Here is a 22,255-nt window from a genome sequence, read left to right on the forward strand (position 1 = left end):
TGTTTTTGTTTTTTTGTTTTAATGAAATGACTTTCTCCAGCTGCCTCATCTCCTCTAAAGGGGTGAAGCAGCCTGCAGGGGTGATAGGAAGTATTGGCAGCTGTAAGTTTGAGGAATGTGGGTTGAAATAAAATTCAATCGAGTTAGGTCTGGCCAATGCAGATATCTGACCTCCCCTGTGCTTGCTCATTAGGGTATGAAGCAACAGGAAAAGGATATTTTCTATTTTAAAAAACTGTTAGATGTGACCTTAAAATTGTTTCTCTTCTTAATAGAGCCTTTTTCTCTATCTAATACAGGTTGTGTGGTATCACCCAGTGACTCCTGTGGCCAGGCCATTCCACCTGGCTGAGATACATTAAGTCTTCAATAAGAATGTAGAATTTCAACTTTGGGCTGAGGTAGTATTTTCTCTTCCTGCCAGATGTCCAGCTATTCATTATCAAAGATGAGTTGCCTACTAAAAATAAGTCCTGGCATTTACATTTCCCAGTTTCCTGAAGATCTTGTAAAGAACACAGAAGCACTGATTAACTATCCTGCTGCTAATTAATTATCAGACTTTTAAGAGGCCATGGATATCCATACAGCAGCTCGGATATGTATTTTTAAATATTCTTTCTTCTACATTATACATCATCCTCTTGGGACTACTCCCCATCTGACTTGGGAAGCATTACAACTTTCAGCTCTTGTTTTTTGCAAAGACCAACCTTGCTTTTAATGGTTGAACCTGTATAAACTTGTGGGAGAGCTAAAGCAAGTTTCCCTTCTGAATTTGAACGTCAGTATTTAGTGATGTGCAAAATTGTCTTTGGCAAAGTTCCTCTCCAGTCAACACACTATCTCAAGTTAATTATTATAATTTGACCTAAAACTATTACATGTTCTGGAGACTCTCTCAGACTGAAGGGAAACCCTTTGAGTTCTTAATCCCTTAGCATGCCATCAAAAACCAACTAAAAGCTGATGAATTGATCTGTCTTTTGATCTTTTCTCTCTGAGACTATAATAAAACTGCTGATCCATGATACCCTCAATTTGTCAGCAAAAACACTGCATATTTATTTATTTGTTATTATATGGATCTTTAATTCAGCTTGGTCTCCCTAAATCTCATATGTCCTAGGAAAGATGCAAAAAGAATTGCAGAGGATCCAAAAATAAAAATCCCTTCTAAAAAGTCATTCATTGATGGAGTTACAGTCAGTAGGACCAGGAGGGCCAATTAGATCATCCAGTCTCAGCCCCTATAAAACACAGAACTTCATCAGTTTACTTTTATATTAAGCTCAATACTTTGTGTTTCACTGAATTGTATCTTTCAGAGAAGTATGCAATTTTAATGTTAACATGGAAAGAGAGAGATAATCCCTCTGGGTAAAAGGCTGAGCATGCACAGAAAGTGAGGATGAAAGAAGAAATAACCCCTCCATTCTCTTCTATTAATATGACAATTTATTTAATATATATTTTGTCTTCTTTCATCCAGTGTCCATAAAACCTTTTGAAATGTGACTTCTTTAATATCCTTTAACAAATTATTTCATTATTAAGGAAACTGTGAAAACAGCAGCAGACATTCAGACTAAATGAGTTATATTTAATTCTGTTTCCTTTAAATGGCCATACTGGTTGTTATTACTCTGGTTTTATTGCATGAGTACTTATATTTGCCAGTCAGGAACAGTGGTCCCCTGTACCATAGAGGAATTAGGGAATTCTTGTCCCCCACAGGAATTGCAGTCCCTCTGCACAGCAAAGGATAAAGATGATCCTTGCTTTAAACAACTCATGCTGCATTATTTTTCTCGTTCAGCCCCTGTAAGTTTCCTTTGCCTTGTCAGCAATGAGACCCTCAATCTGCCTGCTTTCTTTCCACCACGTGGACACTGGAAAGGACTGAGCCACACAAAGGCCACAGCATCTGAAGGTCTGGTTCAGTTTTACTCTGGGAGGTACAATTGCTCAGTTACACCCTGTGAGGCTCATCCTGTGTCTGGGATGGCCTGGTGTGATAACAGGGTTTGCCCCTCCTCAGGTCCCAGAGTGGTGGGCAAGCTCCTTTGCCTTGACACAGAGCCACAGAGAGGACACCTGGCTTTGTCTTACCCTCTCCACATATTTAATTCTGTCCTTACATGGCTCAGAAGAACTGCCTGTCCAAGGGGAGGGAGCTCTTGTTATCTGCTTGAGTCACTGGACTTGTGGAGGACCAATGTGACCTCCTGTGTGGGATTGGTGTTTGGGCTGAGTAACTTAACCTCCCACCATGGATTGTGGTGTGAAGCTCACCCTTTGTATGGTGCATTTAAGCTAAAATCTTGAAAACAGGGGCTCTCTTCTGCTGCGAATATATTCAGTGTGTTTGAGGCTGCCTGGACACACTGAACTAATGCAGGAGGTCAGGGTGTCTCAGCATGCTGGGGAGAGAGGTGGTGTGGGTCTTTTGTCATCATGAATGCATTGATAGGTTGGTACATGTGCTCAGACCGAGATCTCCCTTATCTGTAGGGTCCTGCAGGTTGGCTTGGACCCATGGCTGAGCTGGCACTGCTGTGTTCTTTCATCTGGGCTCAAAGATGGCATGATCCTCCTGTACCATCCCTCCAAAACTCCTGAGAACTTTTCCTATGTGGAGAAAAAGTAATTTTGGCTCAGGGATGACCACAGACTTTTTTTTTCCTCTCCTTCACATTGACACCAATGGCCTGCCCAGAGTTCTCAGGGGAGAGATCCCATTGCCGGCTGTAGGCTGTGGACAGAGGAAAACCAGCACATCCAGCCTGGCCCTGCTCTGCTGGTCCCTATGGCCACCCTGCTGTGCCTCTACAGTGACACTGCTGCCATTGCAGCTGCTTGAACTGGCTCTCCACAGCCCCAGGAAGAAGGGTTTTCTTTGGAAGTAGCTTCATTTGCTTCTGAAAACAACTTTTTACTCCCTGCATTGCCTTTACAAAATATTTCAGGGGATTTTGGTGTCTGTCTGAGTCACCCCATTAAAGCCACCATAGTAAAGAGTTGAGGTTATCCTGCATTTCCTAAAGGGCTGGTTTTTAAAACTATTTTGATTTTCCTTTTCTTCAGAGCTCAGTGCTGCAGTCAGGAGGCTGCAGGCAGCTCTTCCTTTCCTGCTCTTGCTTTGATGGTCACTTGCAACTTCTTGGCTGCAAAAGGGTCTTGACTCCTGTACTGGAGTTTCTCCTTTAGGCTTTTCCTCAGGATAGTAGTTGAGGCAGGCTAATGGAAGCAATGTCTTTGAGTTCCCTCACCCTGAGGAAGCAGCCAAATCCCAGTTTTTTTATTTCTTGGCATGTTGCCGTGGCTGCCATGGTGTTGAGAGCTTCCCTTGAGACGTGTTTTTGGTGAAGGTGCCAGTGGCTGCTGTGCATCATGTTAGCACACCACATTAAATTGGCCCTGACATTTCATGCTGTTAGAATTCCCTGCTCAAGGAACTTGTGTATCCCAAATGGATTTGTGCAGGAAATTGTTTTTTCCTGTTTTATCCAAGGAGGAGGTAGCTCTGGGCATGCACAGCAACAGAACTTTGATCACCCTCTTAAATATGATGAAAATGTAATTGATTTCAGCAGTTTTTTTTTTCATCAAATAGGAAATTAAAAACAAGTTGTTCCTTCAGAGTCACCCTGTTGTTAATCCAATATTGTGGCAACACAATTACAGCTGCCCCAGTGTGGGGTCGGCACAGTGGGATCCGGATACTCGTGGCACTGGGGATGGAGAGGAGGGTTAGGAAACCTGGCAGTGCTGTGCAGCAAAGCAGGGAAGGCTGCAATGCTTTTGCTTGGGAAACTGTGAGATAATGTGCAGACCTGGAGGGACAAGCTGAACTGAAAGCTGCCATGACAGGAATCAGTGTTGTGCTAATAATCAGCGGACCATCAGGACTAATACTCTCATAGTTCTGCTCAGTCTGTACTCGAGTTAAATATTTCTTCCTGTGGATTGGGATATAGCTCTAGAAATATGTCCTGGATACTGGGGCCATTGACTTTAGCCATTTATTACTTGTAACTTCATTCAGACTTCAAGAATGTGTTTAACAAACCCCTGCTTGATGTGTTGCACTGGATTTTTTGTGAAGGGAGTGGAACCATGGAAACAGAACAGAAACCAGAGCAGCCCAACTCACGTTGTCTTTGCTGCTGTTAGATGTCTCTGTACCTTGGGTTTATATCCATCTTTTTGTGACAAAGAGAGAGATAGCTCAAAATATACAAAATCTGGTTGCAAGCAGCAGGTTGAGAGCTGGCTTGGGTGTTTGGGCAAGTCTGCACAGAGAGAATGTGGATCCAAGGTAGGAGACCTCTTTTCTTGGAACACTGTCATGAAAATAAATATATTTGAGTTCCTCGGGGATCAGATTAACTGATCCCTTGTTCCATATTAAGTAGAATTTGTACATTTCCCCTGCCTTTTTATTGTGTCTCTTCGGGGCTGTGTCAGCAGCTGCTTGGGTAAGTTCCAAGTGAGTGGGGCTGTGCACTGAGAAAATCCAGCCAAGCTAACCCTGTGCTTGAAGTTCTGCTATGGATATTGATGGAGGACATGAAGATGCCTGGGCTGGCTTTTGCTGTGGTTGTGTACGATGCAAAATGCCAGCTTGGATGCCAAAACAGCTATAGCAGCAGGATCTGGCAGAGACCAGTTTGAGCTCCTGATGGGTGATCCCTTTCCCCTCTGTCTCTGGCTCCTGTAGTGGTCCCCCTGCTGCAGAGCCCAGTGGGAGACATAGTAGCATCAGCCTCAGGGGTTCTAATGCAGAGAGATCTCCATGTGTTCTGCCTCAAACAGGATCCTCAGAATTTGCCTGGGGAAGGTGTAAAAATCTTGGCAGTTGTGAACTCCTAAATCCCTTGGTTTTAAAAATCTTCTATTAGAGGATAGCTGCTTTCCCTCTCCTACTCAAAGTACTGCAGCACTCAGCTGCCTCCAGAGATATTTCACCTCCCTCTCCTTGTTAGTTCAGCCATTCTTCTCCTCCAGGGCTTGTCCAGACTTGGCACAAAGGTGCTAACACGCTTGTACTGACACATTTCCAAATGAAAGATGACATATTTTCAACTGAGCAGCTTTATCTTTTCCTGCTAACACCTGCTAAAAAGCAGCTCCTTCTGTCCACACTGGGATTTGAAAACCTGCTTGTTCAAATATTTTAGCTGACACATTTCAGAAATGCTCTTTTTGCTGCCATCAGACTAGGCAGTGCACTGTGGGCTGTGTTCTGTCCCCACCTGGGAGTGAGGCTCACAGCAAAGCCTGGCTGATTTGAATAGTGCAGAATCAAGTTCAGAAAGAGTGAAGAGCCCTGTTTGCTTTCACTTAGCATCCGGGCTGGCGTGGGAGAGGAAAGCCTCGCGAGCAAGGCCCTTAGCTGCAAACACCAATCTCCTGCAATTTAACACCTCTTTCAGCTGAGCTTCCAAATGAAAACAATTTGACCTCTACCTTCCTTTTCTACTCCTTTCAGATGGTGTTTTCAGCTTTGACTCATTTCTTCTTGCCCATCTAAGAGTATCTAAACTTAATCAGAAAGATGATTATTTCTTTATTTTCAAAGAAACTGGCATCAGGTATCTCTGGCAAAGTGCACTGCCTCCCAAGCCAATAGGAGTGAGCTCCTTCCTCTTGCTTTGTGAGTCAGGTCAGGTCAGGATTACCTGAGGTCTCATCCCAAAAACCCTCCAACCTCATCCACACATGGAACTACTCCTGTAAGTAAAGGAAGAGCTGTGGGAGTGATGACTGCAGGGCCAGGCTCAGGAATTCCAGGCCTTTGGGGTAGAGAATCATGGTTCACTATTTTCTTCACTATTCACACAGGAGCCAACCAGCAGAATGGCTCTGCTAACAAAATATATGAGTTAAGGCTCAGTAATGATGTTCTGTCTGGGCTGAATATCCCTGACTGAGCTCACTGTCAGCACCTCAGGGGATCATGTTTTATGTAGCAGGTCCCTTCTTGGGAATAAGGAACTGCCCAATGTGGAGGAGATTGGCAGAGTCCTGCCATTAGTTTAGGAAATGAACAACAAGGCCTTCCGCTGCTCCTCACAATGTGTAAGGAATGTAAAATATCCTGGATTCTGGGTCCAAAAATTTAGGCAGGGCTATGTCAAGATATATTTCAGGGAAAAATCTGGTAGAACCATGTGCAGTCTCTCAGATTTAGCAAAAACCACCTCTTGCCTTGCCCCCATCCATACCATGCCCAAAACCACATCTGCCCAGGCCTTGCTTTGCCAGCCTGGAGCTCCACAGCACCTTCTTTGGTGGGAGCTCTGCTGAAGATGGAAGCCTGTGCTGGGAGGGGAGCACAGCCAATGGGAAGTCACAGAGCCACAGAACCTTGGAATGGCTTGGGCTGGAAGGGACTTAAAGCTTTTCTTGTTCTAACCCACCTGCATAGGCAGGGACACTTTCTTCAGACCTGGCTGCTCAGAGCCCCATCCAATCTGACCTTGAACTCTTCCAGGAATGGGGGTTTCCCAGGTCTCAGGGGTGGTGATGGATAGATGGGTGGTGGGGCCAGGTGGGGTTAGTTGTTTCTTATCACTGCCAAGAGACAAGAAACCTGGTGAACATTCCTTCCCAAAGGCCATGCTTTGTATCCATGTGTTTGGTGGTGGAATAAAAAACATTCACTGTGTATAATCCAGAAAAAAAGGCTTTGCTTCCGGATATATTTCCTTGAAGATATTAGTGTCCAATAGCATTAACAGGGAAAAGAGTGAGGGAAAAAAATCCTCTCTAATTACAATTGCAGTGAGGATTGACTGGCATTGGCTGGGTTCATTGGTTTTCTAACATTGTCCCCTACAGCTACTGATGTAAGCAGATAACTCTGTTTGTTTCAGCTTTTATAGCTTCAAAGACAGTTTTCATTTTGCATAGGAGGAGGATTGAACTGTTTTAGAGTGGTGTCCTAAAATGGAATTTTTAAATATTACTGGGTTTGGGTCAAGAAGTTCATTAAAAAGAAATCTACACCATATCATTACATTCCTCTAAGATATTAATTCCTCCAGCTTCCAGGGAATGCAAATCCCCCAAATACATTGTCAAACCCAAATGTCTTCACAGGATGGCTGTACTATGATGTGGTGACACATTTTGAGAAACTGAAGATTTTCAGGGTGTTTCCCTTGCTGCCTTGAAGTCCTCTGTACACAACATTTGAAATCTCACATCACAAATCTCTATTTCTAACAAATTAATCCATGGCTCCGCAATTCCAGTAAAAATCCTTGGGTACATCCCCTCACTAATATCCTCATTAAGAACCAGAGCTTCGTCTTCTAAATATATATGTAAGGTTGTAAGTCTACTTTAGCCATTAAAAGCAGATCTATTCACAGAACAGATGCATTTTCCAAACAGATTAATCTTAGGGGGACAATTGTGCTCAAGTCAATGGAGCTAAGCCAGTTTGCCCCCATAGGCCCCTGTTTTAAAATGAAGTGATGAAAATGGGTGACACAAATGATAATTGCCCGATGATTTTCCTTGCCCTGAGCTCACTGGTGGTTCTGTGTGTTTTGTGATCAAAGAGAGGCGTGGATGGGAGTGCTCTGCTGCTCCTCACGTATGTTCCTCTCGCGGTTCCTGTGCTGGTCGGTTTGCTGTGGATGCACCTTTGACTATTCACACGTCATTTCAGAGCTGGATGTAACTACCAGTTTTTATTTGATGTGAGAAGGAGCAGCAATCACGGTGCTTGGAAGCAAAAGGCACTGTTTGTTTTGTGATGCTCACAGGGATTCCTGTTTTGCAGCTATGATGTGCATATTTCATTGCCGTGTAGACAGCTCCTGTCAATTATCATGAATTATGGCTCCAGAAGAGTTCATTCACCATAAACCTGCACTACATTAACTCCTGAGTTCCAACTCCTGCCAGTGGCAAACTCATTGCAATGCAGATAGAAATAATTTAGAAACTTATGACTGGAAAGACTTTTCTCTTATGGGACTGCTGTTTCTAATGCTGGGGGAGGATTTCTGATGTCTCTTGGGGTCACTTTGCATATCAGATTCAGGCTGCAAGCTCCTCCTGAAGCGTGTGACTTCTTGCCTCCTATTCTGTTCCCAGCTAGAGGGGGAAAATCCCTGCCCCTGGCATGGCAATAGTGGCACAGGCTGGTAAACCTACCCTATCCATGTGTATGGAGAACAGCTGAAGGAAGAGGAGAGCTCCTCCCAGCAGAGCCCAGGATCCCCTCACAGGAGAGCCCAAGAGTCCATCCAAGGACAATCCAAGAGCTCATTTAGGACAAATCCCCAGCTTTCTCTTCTTCTTCCCCCACCTCTGCCCCAGGCTGTGTGGTTTCCTGGCCCTTCCTGAGCTCTGGGGCTTGCCAGAGCCCAGCAGGCTCTTTGAGAGGTAGATTAGTCTCCTGCTAGTCAAGTGCATTGAATAAGATCATGGAATAGTCTGTGTGTGACTAGGAGGTGGGAGATGGGATAAGGGGTTTTGTGAAGCCCCAGGGTTCCAAAGATCATGAGTTAAATTGGCTTTGTCTTCTGACATTGAAGGCTGGGAGCTCTGGTCTCTTGAGAACTCTAAAGACCTCTTGGTAACGTTTGATACCTGTCAGGGGGAAAAAGATTTTGCAGGTGTAAACAAGAGTAAATCTTAGAGAGCAAAGGGACATGATTGCCTGCAGGGGCTGTATCCATGCAGTAACTCAGCTTGTGTCTTTTAATAGCAAGGAATGCAGGGTTTGCTTATGTTTACAAGCAGGAAGAGTGGAGAGAACTCTTTCTTTTTTGGGTCCACAGACTGGATGCCACCTGTAGGTATTTAGGCAGTGTGCTCAGGCACTCAGCTGTGGAGGACACATGGATTTCAGGTGGGGGTTCTGAAGTGGAGCTCAGCTGAGCTGCCATCTCCACTCTGCTGCAGGTCCTTTTAGAGTCTTTGGTCCTTTACTAAATCTTGCCTGTGTTTCAATTGCCACCTTTGAAACTAAGGCAAGGGAAAACACTGATCCAGGCATATCTTTGCAGTGCACAGATCTTCTGCTTAGGGGATCCATGAAAGCACCTGGGCTGGAAGGTAAAGCAAAAGTTGAAATGCTGGTTAGAAATTTCTCCTGACTGTGAGGAAAAGGTAACTTCTGCTACATGGCTTTTCTGGATGTTGGCCCAAGTTCTTTGCAACATCATCTCTCTGGCTTTTCTCAATCCAGGACATATCTTTCTGAATCTGATCTTTTTGCTCCTATGTTTGCTTTTCTTGTAGAGTTTTCCTAGGCAGCTGAGTAAGACTCAGTCAGCCAGAGGAGCCACACCAGCTGCTCCATACCACTATGTCAGTGCAGAGCAAACCAGAAAAACTGGCTAAGCTGCTAAGGGAGAGAGCTTCCATGGGCTGGGGAATCCTCTGGTGGGGCAGAGTCAGTGCAGAACAATTCCCTCTGCCAGCACGTGGACTGGATTACAGATGGGTAAAGAGCCAGTAATGCCTTTATCCCAATGTGTGACAGGTGAACTCGTGTAGGTGGAGCTCAGGTGATGACAGGAACCTTCAGAGACCTTGGATGGTGGCCTGTGTGTTGAGTGAGTTGGCCTTGCCATAGTCTGTAGCTCACCAAGTGAAGCCCAGATGGATTTGATGCTCACAGGTCGGTCCTCCAATGCTGCTCTGATGCTGCTGTGCTGACTGACCTCTGCTGAAGAATAATTTCCTTGCTGCAATAAAGCACTCTTGTAACTTGTACATCTCCCAGGTGGGTTACAGAGTGGGTGTGTGTAATTTGCACCTCACAGGTGCTCTTCACTAGGTGTGTGGAGGGAATAAGGAGCAGCTTGAGGAAACATCTTACAGACACAGCAAGGTTTGTTAGCTCCTTCTGACCAAGCAACTATTCCTGAGTGTGTTGCTCCTTCTGATCAAGCAACTGGTCCTGAATCACTGCATCATTTGCACCTCATCTATTGCCTGCTTGCACAGGTAGAGTGCCTGTAACCCCTGGAGAGGGAGCCTGTGCTTCTCAAGTGAGTAACATGAGACAGCATTTGCCACTGAAACCTTTACAGCATCAGCTTTGGGGAAGCAGTTCGATGGGCACCGGGGTGCACACAGCTACCCCCAGGTCTGGGAAGTGCACAGGGAGGAGAGTCATGGCTGTGGCACATGCACAGGCACAGCCTGCTCTGGTGTCCAATAAGCCCTTTGTAGGGAGTGTGCATTGCTAATTTATCTGGTAAACAGACTCTAGAAACTCCCAAGATGGACTGGACATCCCAGCAATGCCTAATTCTGTGGAATTTTCCTGGGACTGTGCAGAACTCCTGTTGCTGCTGGTGCCCTTGCATAGAATTGCCCTGGCTGAGAGAAGTTCCTACTGAGGTGGGTGTTGACCCAGCCCACACATTTAAAACCTCAAAAAGGTTTTCATTTACTCAGTGGCCACCAAAACTGGTTCCTTTGCTATGGCTTGTCTGTTGTGGGAGACTGCCTTGTGTTGGAAAGGATATTGTCTGACATGCCTTTGCTAGCACCATGTTAAATGCTGCTTTGCCCAGCTGTCCTTGCTGCTGCCAAAGGCAAAGTAAGGTTGAATATTGTGGTGGTGTTGATCTAATCATGCTAACGAATATATTTGCTAAGATGAACTTTTCCAAGATGAACTTTTCCACTGTAGACATAATCTGTGTTTCCAGACAAGTTAAAGAGTACATAAATGATTCATCTCTAGCTGGTGTCTGTGCTCATTGTGGTTGTAACTACCAGCTGCTTTTACAGAGATGTTTCTTAGAGAGGAGAGCATTGGCCCATTTACCTCAACAGACTTGCTGGTGGGAAAGGAGGGGGAACTTGGAGAAAAACTTACTGCTCCCTCAATTTCTTTTCCAGCTTCAGGGCAGGTGAGATACAAGGCACTATGAAGATGGTGAAAGTCACTGTAGGCACAAAGTAAGGAGCTGAGAAGTGTGTTCTTGACTTTTCATTGCTGGTTTTTGCTGGCCTGACCCTGTGCAGTGCATACACTTCTAAGGAATTTGGTAAATCTTCTATCTTGAACCGGGAAAGTGGATTTTGAAAATTGTTTCACCTAACTCTGAGGCCAAGACATGCACAAGGGCTGCTAATTTATCTGGAATTTGGGAGCAGTTATCACTTGGTCAGCCCAGTTCATGGCTGAAATATTAGCATTCCCCAGGATGGAGAAGTTGTGGCTGCCCCATCCCTGAAAGTGTTCAAGGTCAGATTGGATGGGGCTGTGAGCAGCCCAACCTTATGAATGGCAACCCTGGCTGTGGCAAAGGGGTTTGGAACTAGGTGGTCCTTAAGGTCTCTTCCAACCCAAACTATTCTGGGATTCTGTGATTGCCACTCTGGTACTAGGGATGCCAGAGAGGTCCCTAGTGTAACTGCCCTTTTAATCTTACCGAGATATTAAGAATGATAGAGACAAAGCTTGAACTGGATTCAAACAACTCAGAAACAGTTGTTCACTCTTAACTTTCTCCTGCAAGCCAGAGTCAGCACATCTCTTCCTGTGGGAGCCACTTTGAGAGTCACAGAGGAGGTGTGGCTGATGAGAGGGCTCTGAGAGTGATTGCAGGGCTTCCCTGCACACAGAGCTGTTCAGGGCAGTCCTTGTGATCACAAAGGGCCTTTCATGGCATGGTCTGGAATCTGAGGGAGCAATGCACTCACTCAGCTGCAGGCAGTCACCTGGAGCATTTTAGGAGCTGAAGATGATGAAACTGTGAGCGAGGCAGTCCAGCAAGATCTGAGGTACAGCCATCGCTTATGCCTGGATGCACTAATTGGTAGGAGACTGAAGGCAAATTTGAATAAAAACACACTGCACAATTATGAGAGATTAAATCAAGCTGGATTTACCAAAGCTGTAGGAGTGAAGGGAAGAAGCACATGGCTGCAGTTTGAGTAGGTATTGCAGAAACTCCCTGACCCTGAGCATCCCACCAGAGGTAACTCTGAGTAACCAGCTGAAGGGGGCTCAAGAAATGATCCCTGAGCTTTGCTCTTGGACCAGGTGGTCCTCTGCAAAGGACTAAGTAAAAGGGTTTGTAGGGATTTAAGTAGAGGGGTGTGGAGGTCAGAGCTGAGTCCTGCAGAGCTTGTGTTCATTTCCTTTCTTTGGTCCTGTCTACAGCCTGAGTTTTGATGTCAGCCTGTGCCACAGCAGCCATTTAGAGGTCAGGGGTTGGGTGCCAAGTGCTTAAACAAAATAGTGCTTAAATAAAATAGTGCTTAAATAAACTAGTGAGACTAAACCAAGAAACCCAGAAAGGCTTTTTGTCCATGTCTGCTCAGAGACTCTTGTTTGCAGCCCCATGAGAAGAGCACACAATCTCCAATCTCAAAATGAATCTCTGAAGAACAACCACCAAATCATAGAATCATTTAGGTTGAAAAAGACATTTAAGGTCATCAAGTCCAACCATTAATGCAGCCCTGCCTAGGCCACAACCAAACCATGTCCCTAAGGGCCACATCTGCACATCTTTTAAATGCCTCCAGGTTTTTAAATACCTCCAGGAATGGTGGCTGCACCACCTGTTCCTGTGCAAGAGCACAGGGCCATTTAAGAGAAGTTTAAGCAACAAAAGACATAGAGTATTAAAATATTACTCTATTTCATGGCTGAAGATTAAGTGTGAAGCACAGAAGTGACTGAAACAGCACCTCTCACAGAGGTTTTGGTGGCCAGTCACCACCACAAATCTAGAAAACTCTTCTACTTACAGCAACATCTTTGTCAGAGAGAAGGAAAGAGCAAGAAGAGCAGTCAGAACTGAACCATTATCTAGTTTTGCAAGACTTACAAATATGTTAATGTTTCAAGATTGTCTTAAAAAATACTTTTATCTTAAATGTGAGTGAAGAGCAGAGCTGGTAACTGTTATCTTTGATTCCTTTCTTTGAGACCTTAGGTACTGGGATTGTGATACTACATGGTGTTTAGGTGAAGAAAAGCTGTCAACATCTCTTGGAAAGTACTCTCCAAATTAGACAATGAAAATTTAAAAAAAAATTTGTCCAACTAGTGGCTTAGACTGAAAAGTAAACAGAATTAAAAGTCCTGCTTCTTTGGGCTGGAATTGTGAATGTGTGGGTCTATCAGTATAGAAAACTGCTATAAACCCCTATCCTGCATTTGTCTGGCACAGCAGTGTCTGCTGCCGTGCCCATCGAACCAGGACTCCTCGTCTTCCATGGAAATTCAGTCTTTGGTGTCAGGGATGGAGTTTGGTGTCACCCCCAGGGAGTTAGGGAGAGGTGTCTTAGCTGGCCAGACGGCCCATTTCACAAAAGCCAAGGTGGAAGCCCAGCTAGAAACCCATCCCCTGGGCTCTCCCTGAGCATGGGTTCACATGGGGAAATGCAGTTCCCAGGTGCTCTACATCCACACGGTCACTCAGGCCAGCACTGACCTGGGTTAATTACAATAAATGCTCTTTGAGGCATATTGTGGAGAGGGAATTGCAGGTATTTCACCTTAACTGACTGAATTGAGCTCCTTTCCTTTTGCAAGCTGCTTTCCAAAGTACAGCAGTGTTGGTTTGCTCCTCTTCATTCTGCAGTGAGAACAATTTATGTGGAACGTGCTTTCCCTCCTGTTAAATACTTTTTTTCTTAGCATGTCAAGCGTGTACATTGCTGCTGGCAAAAAGCAACCAGACTTGTAGAAAGAAAAATTTCTGAAGAATGTGTGGGGTGTTTGGGTGGAGCACAAATGAGCAGATGTTCCCACAGAACAACAGGGTTTTATGGTGAGTGAGCAGAGGTAAAGCCCTGGCTCCAGGGCAGCTGGATGTGTTAGATGTGCTCCAGTGTAAGAGCCACAGATGCAGCAGGACTGCAGGAAAAATCACTGCTGGGATGTGACTGAACCCTTGAAATGTTGTGTCTGGTGTTCCCTGCTGAGGGAGGTTATTGGGATGGTTGGATGTGGGATTACTGGGATAATCTGTGTCCAGCTCACAGTCACCCTCAATTGACAGTGTTTGGCTTTCTGAAGCAAACTAATGTGAAGTTCAATGTCAGGCAGAAGAATGCCTGTAAGAAGTTCCAAACCTGAGCATTTGAAGGTGGGCCATCTAACTCCATGTTATTTGGAAATAGTAAAATGCCACTTCTTTGTCTTGTAATTACTTTATTTTTGTGACTGAGAGGTCAAAAATTATGAAATATGTCTTTCACCTCACCCAAGCAAGGTCAAGAAGCCCAGAATCTAATCCTCCATTCCATCCAGCGTGGTCCCTGTGCCCCAGTTCCATGGGTACTGCTGCAATGTGGTCAGATAGTGAACAAAGCTATTGCTTTAATTTGCAACTTATTGAATCTCTCAGCTCTTCTGAAAATATGTGCTTTAGCTTCAGTGTCTGTAAACTGTGGTAATTAGGTGTAGAAACTCATCTTTCAAGTTTGACATCTTTGGCACCATCCTAAAAGATTACTCAGAGAAAGGAAAACCCCCTCCAGTGCCCCCACTTGTCACTGGACCCTGCCTACATCTGTGTTCCTGGGAGATGTGTTGCCAACTCACCCCATTCCTTGAGCCCTACTAAATACTCTATTAAATTTGCCAAAGTCCTTCTTTTTCAGCACCTGTAAGATGTGAAAATAGAGAACTTAATAATTAACCTAAATGTTTCTCTGATTCTCTGGTAATAATTTATTTTCTGCTGAAATTCCCACTCTCTGCACATTAGATGCCCCACCCAAAATCTGCAGCATTGGTGCCTGGATTTCAAGGTACCTAAGATGAATGTTGTGAGCTGTGCTTCTGGAGTGTTACTGAGAGCTTGGTGATATCTAATTTCCTCTGTCTTATTTGTGTCTTGCTCATGCATGCATTCTGCACAGAAATCTGGCAAATGTTTAGCTGGACTAAATTGAGATGTTTCACCTCATCTGATATTTAATGTGAACCATTCACACCTTTGAGGCTGGAATGAAGCATCAGGTTTCAGTCACTGTAATTAGCAGTTGCTTGAAATGATAGTTAAATTCATTTTCTGAGCCAAACGTATCACTCAGATACTGAGGAAAGAAAAATAAACACAGATCAGATCAGAATTAGATTTGATCATTTGGAATTGGAACTATATGCAAAATAGGCTGGAAACTTTGAAGGGCAAAGGGATGTGGAAGCTCATCCCTTTGTAGCCACAGATTCTCAGTTCTCAGGGGATAAGACAGCTGTGTTATAAGCCATGAGATGACTTTGCTGGCCCTGCCTGTCCTGTGCAGCTGAATCCTGAGGGATGATGTGGACTTTGTAGGGGAGTAACTGCAGGAACATTTTCAGGTGCTTTTAGAAAGGAGCTGTTGCCTTGATATGAGTTGTGAGGAACTGTGAGAAGCATCCCAGACCAGAATCACAAAACAGCCAATTCCTGAGTGAAGAATGAGGTCTCAAATTAAAGTGTTGCCGTTTTTGTTTTGTTTTTTTTCAGGATAAATACAGGTTGATTTGTCACTGAGCAACCCCAGCTATAGCATATTTCACAGGTCTTGGCTATTGCATGGAGTCACAGTGAGATGCAAAACCTCCCTGGAGCTGTTTGAAAGGCATGTGGCACTTGGGAACATGGTCTGGTGGTGGGCACAGGGATACTGGGCTGACTGGCGGACCCAATGATCTTAAAGCTCTTTTCCATTCTCAGTGACTCTGTGATGACCAGCACTTCAATCCCAGGAGGCAGCATTGCCCCTGAGCATTCACCCCTAACTCTGCATTGCTTGACTTCTTCATTGCTCAACTTTAGTGTTGCATAAACAACTGTTTTTCTGCCCTGTTCTACGTGCTCACACACGCACAGAGGCCTTGCTTCTCCAGTCCCTCCCACACAAGCAAACCTCTCTTGGCTTTGCTGGAAATTTTGCCTAACACCTGAAAGGCTGGTGTTTTACAGGGTTCCTTGAGGCTGACTGTAATAATGAGGATGTGTCTCCCTTTGGAGAGCTGCCCACTCTCCTTGGGCTCCTACAGTTTGTACATTCTTCTCTGTTCATAAAATCCATGAGACTCACTGATCTGGGCAAGGCAAAGATGAGTTGTACCCCTGACGTGAGGATTGTGATGCATTCAGAAAAATTAACTAGCTGTTGATCGGCCAACCAAAAGTATTTTGGATTCTGCAACCTCAGAGCAACCCCTTTGCCAGTAATTTTTTGCCCTTTTTCTACCTTGTAAAAATTCCTTAAATTCTACTTTTGAGTACAAGACTTGGAAAAGTCATGCCAACAGCACTCTGTAATGTTGTAATGAATACAGCTCTTACCTTTCTGTTTTCTGAATATCCAGTAACAGCCTCGCTTTTGCAAACTCAATGCCTGAAAATGTCATTAAAATCATTCTCCAAGAGTGAAAACTGATAGTGGGGTTTTGCATGAAATGAACTTGGTATCTGAAGGCTCTCACTGGCTCAAGTGTCTTAAATTCTGTTTATTTTTTTAAAGAGAAAAAGAAATAATCATCACAAGTAAATAATAATTTGGAAAAAAAACCCCAGAGTGTGCATGTATCTCCTATGCTCTGAGACCCTTTTCATGCAAAAATCTCATCACAATTAATTAACAGTTAGGGGGCACAGATGGAGGTGGAAGGAAGTGCATCCAGAATGTTTCAGCCCATCTGAGACTTTCTCCAGCTTGAGGCAGAATTAGTCTTAGTGGTAAACATCAATAAAACTAGTAAGTAATACTAAAAACATCCATTTTCCCAGAATTTTTACCTAACAACAGAACTGTTCCTGGGCTGAAATTGTATCTACAAAGCATATAGTGATATCTATATTATCTGTATATTAATTATAATGTATTTGTTAATAGCAGGAAAAAAAACACTTGAAGGGAAAAGGAGAGGGATGCCCACCTGGCAGAGCTCCAGGTATACCTTCCTGCCCTCTGCACAGACATTGATCTGAGCAGAAACACCAATTTTCTGCTATTATTATCCTGCAGGAGATCCAGCTCCACTCATCCATCATGAACCTCTTTGCTCAGCCTGTACCAGGAGAGATGGGAGCTCCTTTGCCTTCCTCCCCTGCAGCCTGGAGCCAGCAGGATCTTGGTGTTGGTTCAGCATCAGCCTCACAAGGTGTGTTGCATTTATCTGCTTTTTTTGTTTTCTTTATTATTATTTTTTTTTCTGATAGTCACTGTGCTATCCAGGTGCCAGGTATGGTGGTTTCAGACCTTGGTAGTTGATTTGCCAGATGAAGTCCCTGGTCATCAGAGCTATATTGCATTTCTTCTCCTCTCTCTTGAGCTATTTGAAAGATGATAAAACTTGCAAAAGCATTGCCTAATATTCATGTGCTTTTGTCATATGAATATTTCCTTGGCTAGGGCTTGTGAAGGGCTTTTTGGCAGATGATTTTTATTATTTGGGTGTTTATACACCCCAGGCTGAGGCAATAAGGGTTGTTCTGAGTGGAATGGCTTTTTTGAAGAGGGAGGCTCTGCATGGTCTCATCAAGATGGTGCAGGTGTTCTCCCAGAGTTTGACCATAAATGCCTTTGGGAGGTACTTGCAGAGGTTTTGCATGTGTAAGCCATAAACCTCCAGCAGGAGCATTCCATAGGAATGTATATGCTGACAAGGGCATTTCCACAAAAGCATTTTACAATGCCAGATCAAAAAAGCCTAAAATTTACCTCCTGCATCCCTTGTGTAGGCCAGAGTTGGCTGTATGGTTTCTGTCCAAGAAAGAATATAATCAGGTATTTGCATTATGTGTATAATAAGAGCTCTGAAATGACTTTCAGACTACCAGGACTTTGACATTCTCACATGCAGGCTGTAAATGAGTGACCCTTTCTGACAGCAGCCCATTCCCAGTGTGTGAACTCACCAGTCACTGGAAAGGTATTTTCTTAGGAAACCATCTGACAGCTTGGAACTTTCCCTCCTTTAATGAAGATGACTCAGCTTCCCTTGTGCCCATCTCTGCTCTTCTCCCTTGGTTTCCATATTGCCTTTACCAGCTGAACATCTCAGTGCCTTTATGCTGACATGCCCAGCACTGCCTCTCAGCAGTTCCTGAGGGTTTAAGGTCCATGGTCCTGGAGTTATCACCTGCTGGGATCCCCTTGGCTGGGCCAGGTGTGTGGTGGAGGCCAGACTGCTGCTGAGGCAAGAAACTGCCATCAAATGGGAAAAGACATCCCTGGAAGATGATAGGCAAAACCCTAGCACTGGACATCCTCTGAAGCCACTGAATCAATTAGACACATCCAAGAGCTGATGCTGTCCCTCTGCTCAGCCCTCATGGAGGTGCATGAAGGCATGAATGAAATTCATGAGTGAAAATATGGTGAGCATCATCCATCCATGTAATGTCAGCATTTAAGCACAAGTTCTTCCCACGTGTCAGGTGTGTGTCTGTCACTCCAGGACAGGGAGGTGGTGGCTCTGGAACCCTGTAATGTGCAATGAGCATCTGTCAATGCTCTTTTAGTTTGCTCCTCCAGAATGGCCTCAGGCCCCATCACCTCTGGGCCTGCCATTGCCTGTGGGACAGACATGGATGTGGGACAGACAGACAGACACTGCTGGGAGGCACAGGAGCATAGCAACAAATCGCTGTCTCCTGCAATATGAAGAGGTTGCCTGTCAGCACTACTAAAGCAGATTTAATAGCAGGGTCTGCTTGAAAACTTCTGCAAAGTCAAGCTCATTTCTTGTTTGGGAGAAAATTGGCTTTTTCTGCCTCCTCTGTATTATTGGTGTGAAAGTGGGAAAATTGGCTGAAAACAATAAATGTCTTTTCTGCCTCGTTGAGCAGACTAGACAAGTGTCTGATGGAAGGTCAGCAGAAAGAGTAATTTCTTGACTAAGTTATTTTCTCTGCTGGGGGAAAAGATAACTTTGCTGCCCAGGAAAAACAAGGAATGATTTCTCTTGTGCTGGGTTTGGGCAGATTCTGCAGGATCTCAGCTACCACACAGAGTAACATGCCGGCTCCTGGGAAAGTGGCAAGCTGCTGGCTGGATCCTGGTTGTCCAGGCAGCTGTTCTGGCTGTGCAGGAACACGTCAGGAGTGCATAACAGCACTTCTTCAAGGGGCTCAGTGCTGAGTCTGTGCAGGCTGTGAGCCCTAAGTTATTCTCCAAAGCTCCTTGAGGCAGCTTCATTGAAACTTGTAAGATTTAATTTGGGTTTTTTCCCCAGTTCTACCAGTCTGGCAGAGCCCTCAGGGGATGTGCTATGTTTTATACTGCCTTTCTCAGCCTTGATTTTCTGCTGCCCATAGTTCTGATCCTCTCCTATTAAGAGGTTTTGCTGGTATGAGTCAAAAGTTTCACCACTCCTGCTTGTAACCTGCTCTTTAATACAGTCTGTAACATCTGGAAGTCTCTCATTACACCAACATCCATGTTGCCTTTGGCTCGGGGTTGGCTGAACCCAGACCCAGTGCCTACCTGGCATGTGAGGCAGTGGTAACACTCCCATCCCATCTCAGTGAGATGCAGAGGGTGCCTAGGCAGCCCCAGAGGTGAGTGTACATGATATTTGTATATATATATATATATACAAATATATATATATTGTACAGCAACAAGGGCTAGGCAGGGTGTGTTATCACTGGAGAGGACGTGCTGATTATCCATCTTGTTCTGCCCAGTATCAGTTTGTGCTGCCTGATTTTCTCGCCAAATGTGGAGGGAGTGCACCCTGGTGTGCGGGAGGTGGGGAGGTACCTTATGGTCTCCTGGTGCCACATTTCCTCTTGCTTTTACTGTTTAAATTTTGTGCCCAATGACTATATGAATGTAGCACTGGGCTGGAAGATGCACTTGGCTTTGTCCCTTATTTCTGCTCTCTTCTCTCTGCTGGGGTCCTTCCTTCTTGATGGAAATGCCAGTTTTTCCTGTACTGGTAAGGAACCCGGAGCAAACCATGGATGGTGAGTGTGATGCCTTAAGCAAAATCATTCCTGTGCCAATCCCCCTTGCACATTAGGTGAGATCTTTTTTCTGCTTGCACGCTTCCCCATCCCCTGCTCCTGCCAGACACCACTACCCAAGGTAAAAAAAAAAACTAAATAAGTCTGGGACAGGGCTGGTCTTTGATGGGCACCATAACCCAGAGCTGTATGTGGCCAGAAATGTCCCCATGAGGCTCTGGTTGCAACACTGCACACTACAACAATGATTTCTTTCTTGGTTTTAGATAATAATCTTGTTGGGGCAGGGCACAACGCTTTTTCAGCTTGACATGTTACCGACACCTGAGATGCTGTTTGTGAAAAACAACAGGATGGTTATGAAACAGGGAAACTAAATGAAAGCTAACATGCCTGAGAAAGGGAAGGAAAAAGAGAGTATAAACAAGAGTGACAAATCCTTTCCCTGTCTCTGGTGAGCCCATGGTCCTGGGCCACAAAACCCATGAAAGTTCTTCAGCTCCTGCCATCTCCTCTGGATGTTCCTCCGTGCCCTCCTGTCGTTAGTAGCTCTGCTGTGTTGAGCAGAGCCATCATTCACCTTTTATTCTCCTTTTTAATATCAGCACAACATGTCTGCATATTCCCTTTTCTGGAGATTATATAGCCCATGGGAGGGATAAGCTTGCTCAGAAGATTCACTAGCAGGAAACACCTCTGAGAGTCTGAAATGGCACCAACCACCAGGAAACTTTGCTGTTCTGGTTCCAGCTGCCTTCTCCTACTGACACTTGCACAGCTTCAGACTTTTCTTCCTTTTGCCAGATCCTCCCTGTCTCACCATGGAGCCATGACCAATGGAAATAAATCACAATTTTAGGAATTTATTTGAATGTTGCTATGAAACAGGTCACGGCGGCCAGTGAGAGGCTCTATTTGTGCAGTCACCCACAGAGGAAAGAAGACGTTAGTTTTACTTTGAAAAATAACACTTTCATGTGTAAAGGGCATTTTGGTTTGGGTGGAAGGCTGCAGCCACTGAAGGGGAGATGAGCTTCAGTGGGATGTTCACTCAGTCACACAGCCTAACCAAGTAAATTTGCAAATTTTCATTGTGGTTGTTTTGGTGCCTTGTTCAACGGCACATCACACGCTGCAGCCAAATGTTCATCCAGGGCTTAGGACTGGATGCATTGTAGGGCAATTAAAAGTAAAATATTACCCTCTGCTCCCTGGGCCACAAGCAAACACGGCTGTGGGTGAAGGCCAGCAGAGGAAGAATGACATCATGAAACCCAAGAGGGAAAGCAAACACCAAGCCAGCACCATGTGCAGGTCAGCCACTGCACCAGGACACACTTTCCTCTTTGTGACTTTGACTTCTGTGCTCTGTTTGCCCAGCAGACTTTTATTGGGAAAGCTCTCAAGCACAGGTGTGCTACACACCACAGCTCAAGGCAGCAGGATCTGGCCCTCTCCCGCTTTTCCAGTCCTGGTGGTGGCAAATGGAGCACAACATCCTCACCACCCTGCCCTGATGAAGCAAGTTCCTCCTGAGCCAGCAAAAGGAAATTTAGCCACGCTCTGCCTGCAGCCCTGCATGGCCAGGGCTTGTCCTCTGGCCCAAGCTGCTCCTGCTGGGGCAGGGCTCAGGGCTGGCCACCAAAGTGTGTCCTTAAATCATGGAAGCAACTCATTTCAGGCAGCAGGACTCCTCTCGCAACACAGTGGTGCTAAAAGAACAGCATCTTTTCTTACCATGGCAAGGAAATTACCTGAACCCCATGTAATTTTTAATATTTTTTTTAAACCTAGGATGGAACAGTGCTGGTGCCAGTCCCAGTGCCACAGATATAACCTCCCTGGATGCATGCCATTCCATGCCCAGCTGCTTAAAGCACAAAGGTTTGCTGCTGTGGGCAGGCTGTACACAGGTAAGGAAACCTCCATGCCTAGATCCTGGTGTCTGGGATGCATTTCAGCAGGGTCACTTGTAGGAATCAGTATTCCATGAAGGTGCTGGTAGGATTGGCCCAAAGTCTCCCAGGCTGCAACATCCCCTGCATTGTCTGCTACCAGCAAAACCAGCTTTTACTGAGTTCCCTTGTTCAGCCCCCCCAAAGTAAAGCCAGGGCTGACATCTCTGTGCACACACTGGCTGGTGTGGCTACAAATACACCACTAACAAATACAGAATGCCCTTCAACCAAAATGGCTATAATTTATTATGACTGCAAAACCTGAACTGGCCAGGGCTCGCCAAGCAGCACTATAAAAATTAAACCTTCCTGGCACTACAAGTCCCAGTGTCTGGAACACTTGGCTTTGCAAAGGACCCTCACAACTGGGAATAA

General features: G+C 45.0%; 2 long non-coding RNA genes across 9 annotated transcripts; one reads left to right on the plus strand and one right to left on the minus strand.

The window, feature by feature from the left end:
* Positions 1 to 8,479: 8,479 nt before the first annotated feature.
* Positions 8,480 to 9,703, minus strand: LOC135299617 (uncharacterized). Its single transcript, XR_010361584.1, has 2 exons — positions 9,617 to 9,703; positions 8,480 to 9,074 (listed from the first exon to the last, which is right to left on the minus strand). It is a non-coding gene; the product is annotated as an uncharacterized LOC135299617 (long non-coding RNA).
* Positions 9,704 to 9,776: 73 nt separating this feature from the next.
* LOC135299615 (uncharacterized) lies at positions 9,777 to 22,235 on the plus strand. 8 transcript variants are annotated; one of them, XR_010361580.1, is made up of 6 exons: positions 9,777 to 10,022; positions 15,465 to 15,579; positions 16,975 to 17,110; positions 17,813 to 19,511; positions 19,881 to 19,922; positions 21,717 to 22,235. It is a non-coding gene; the product is annotated as an uncharacterized LOC135299615 (long non-coding RNA). The 8 variants fall into 8 exon arrangements; XR_010361579.1 differs by lacking the exon at positions 21,717 to 22,235 and adding an exon at positions 20,189 to 21,639; XR_010361577.1 differs by lacking the exon at positions 19,881 to 19,922.
* The last annotated feature ends 20 nt before the right edge of the window (positions 22,236 to 22,255 follow it).

This window comes from Passer domesticus, chromosome 4, assembly GCF_036417665.1.
Source record: "Passer domesticus isolate bPasDom1 chromosome 4, bPasDom1.hap1, whole genome shotgun sequence".
NCBI classification, from domain to species: domain Eukaryota; kingdom Metazoa; phylum Chordata; class Aves; order Passeriformes; family Passeridae; genus Passer; species Passer domesticus.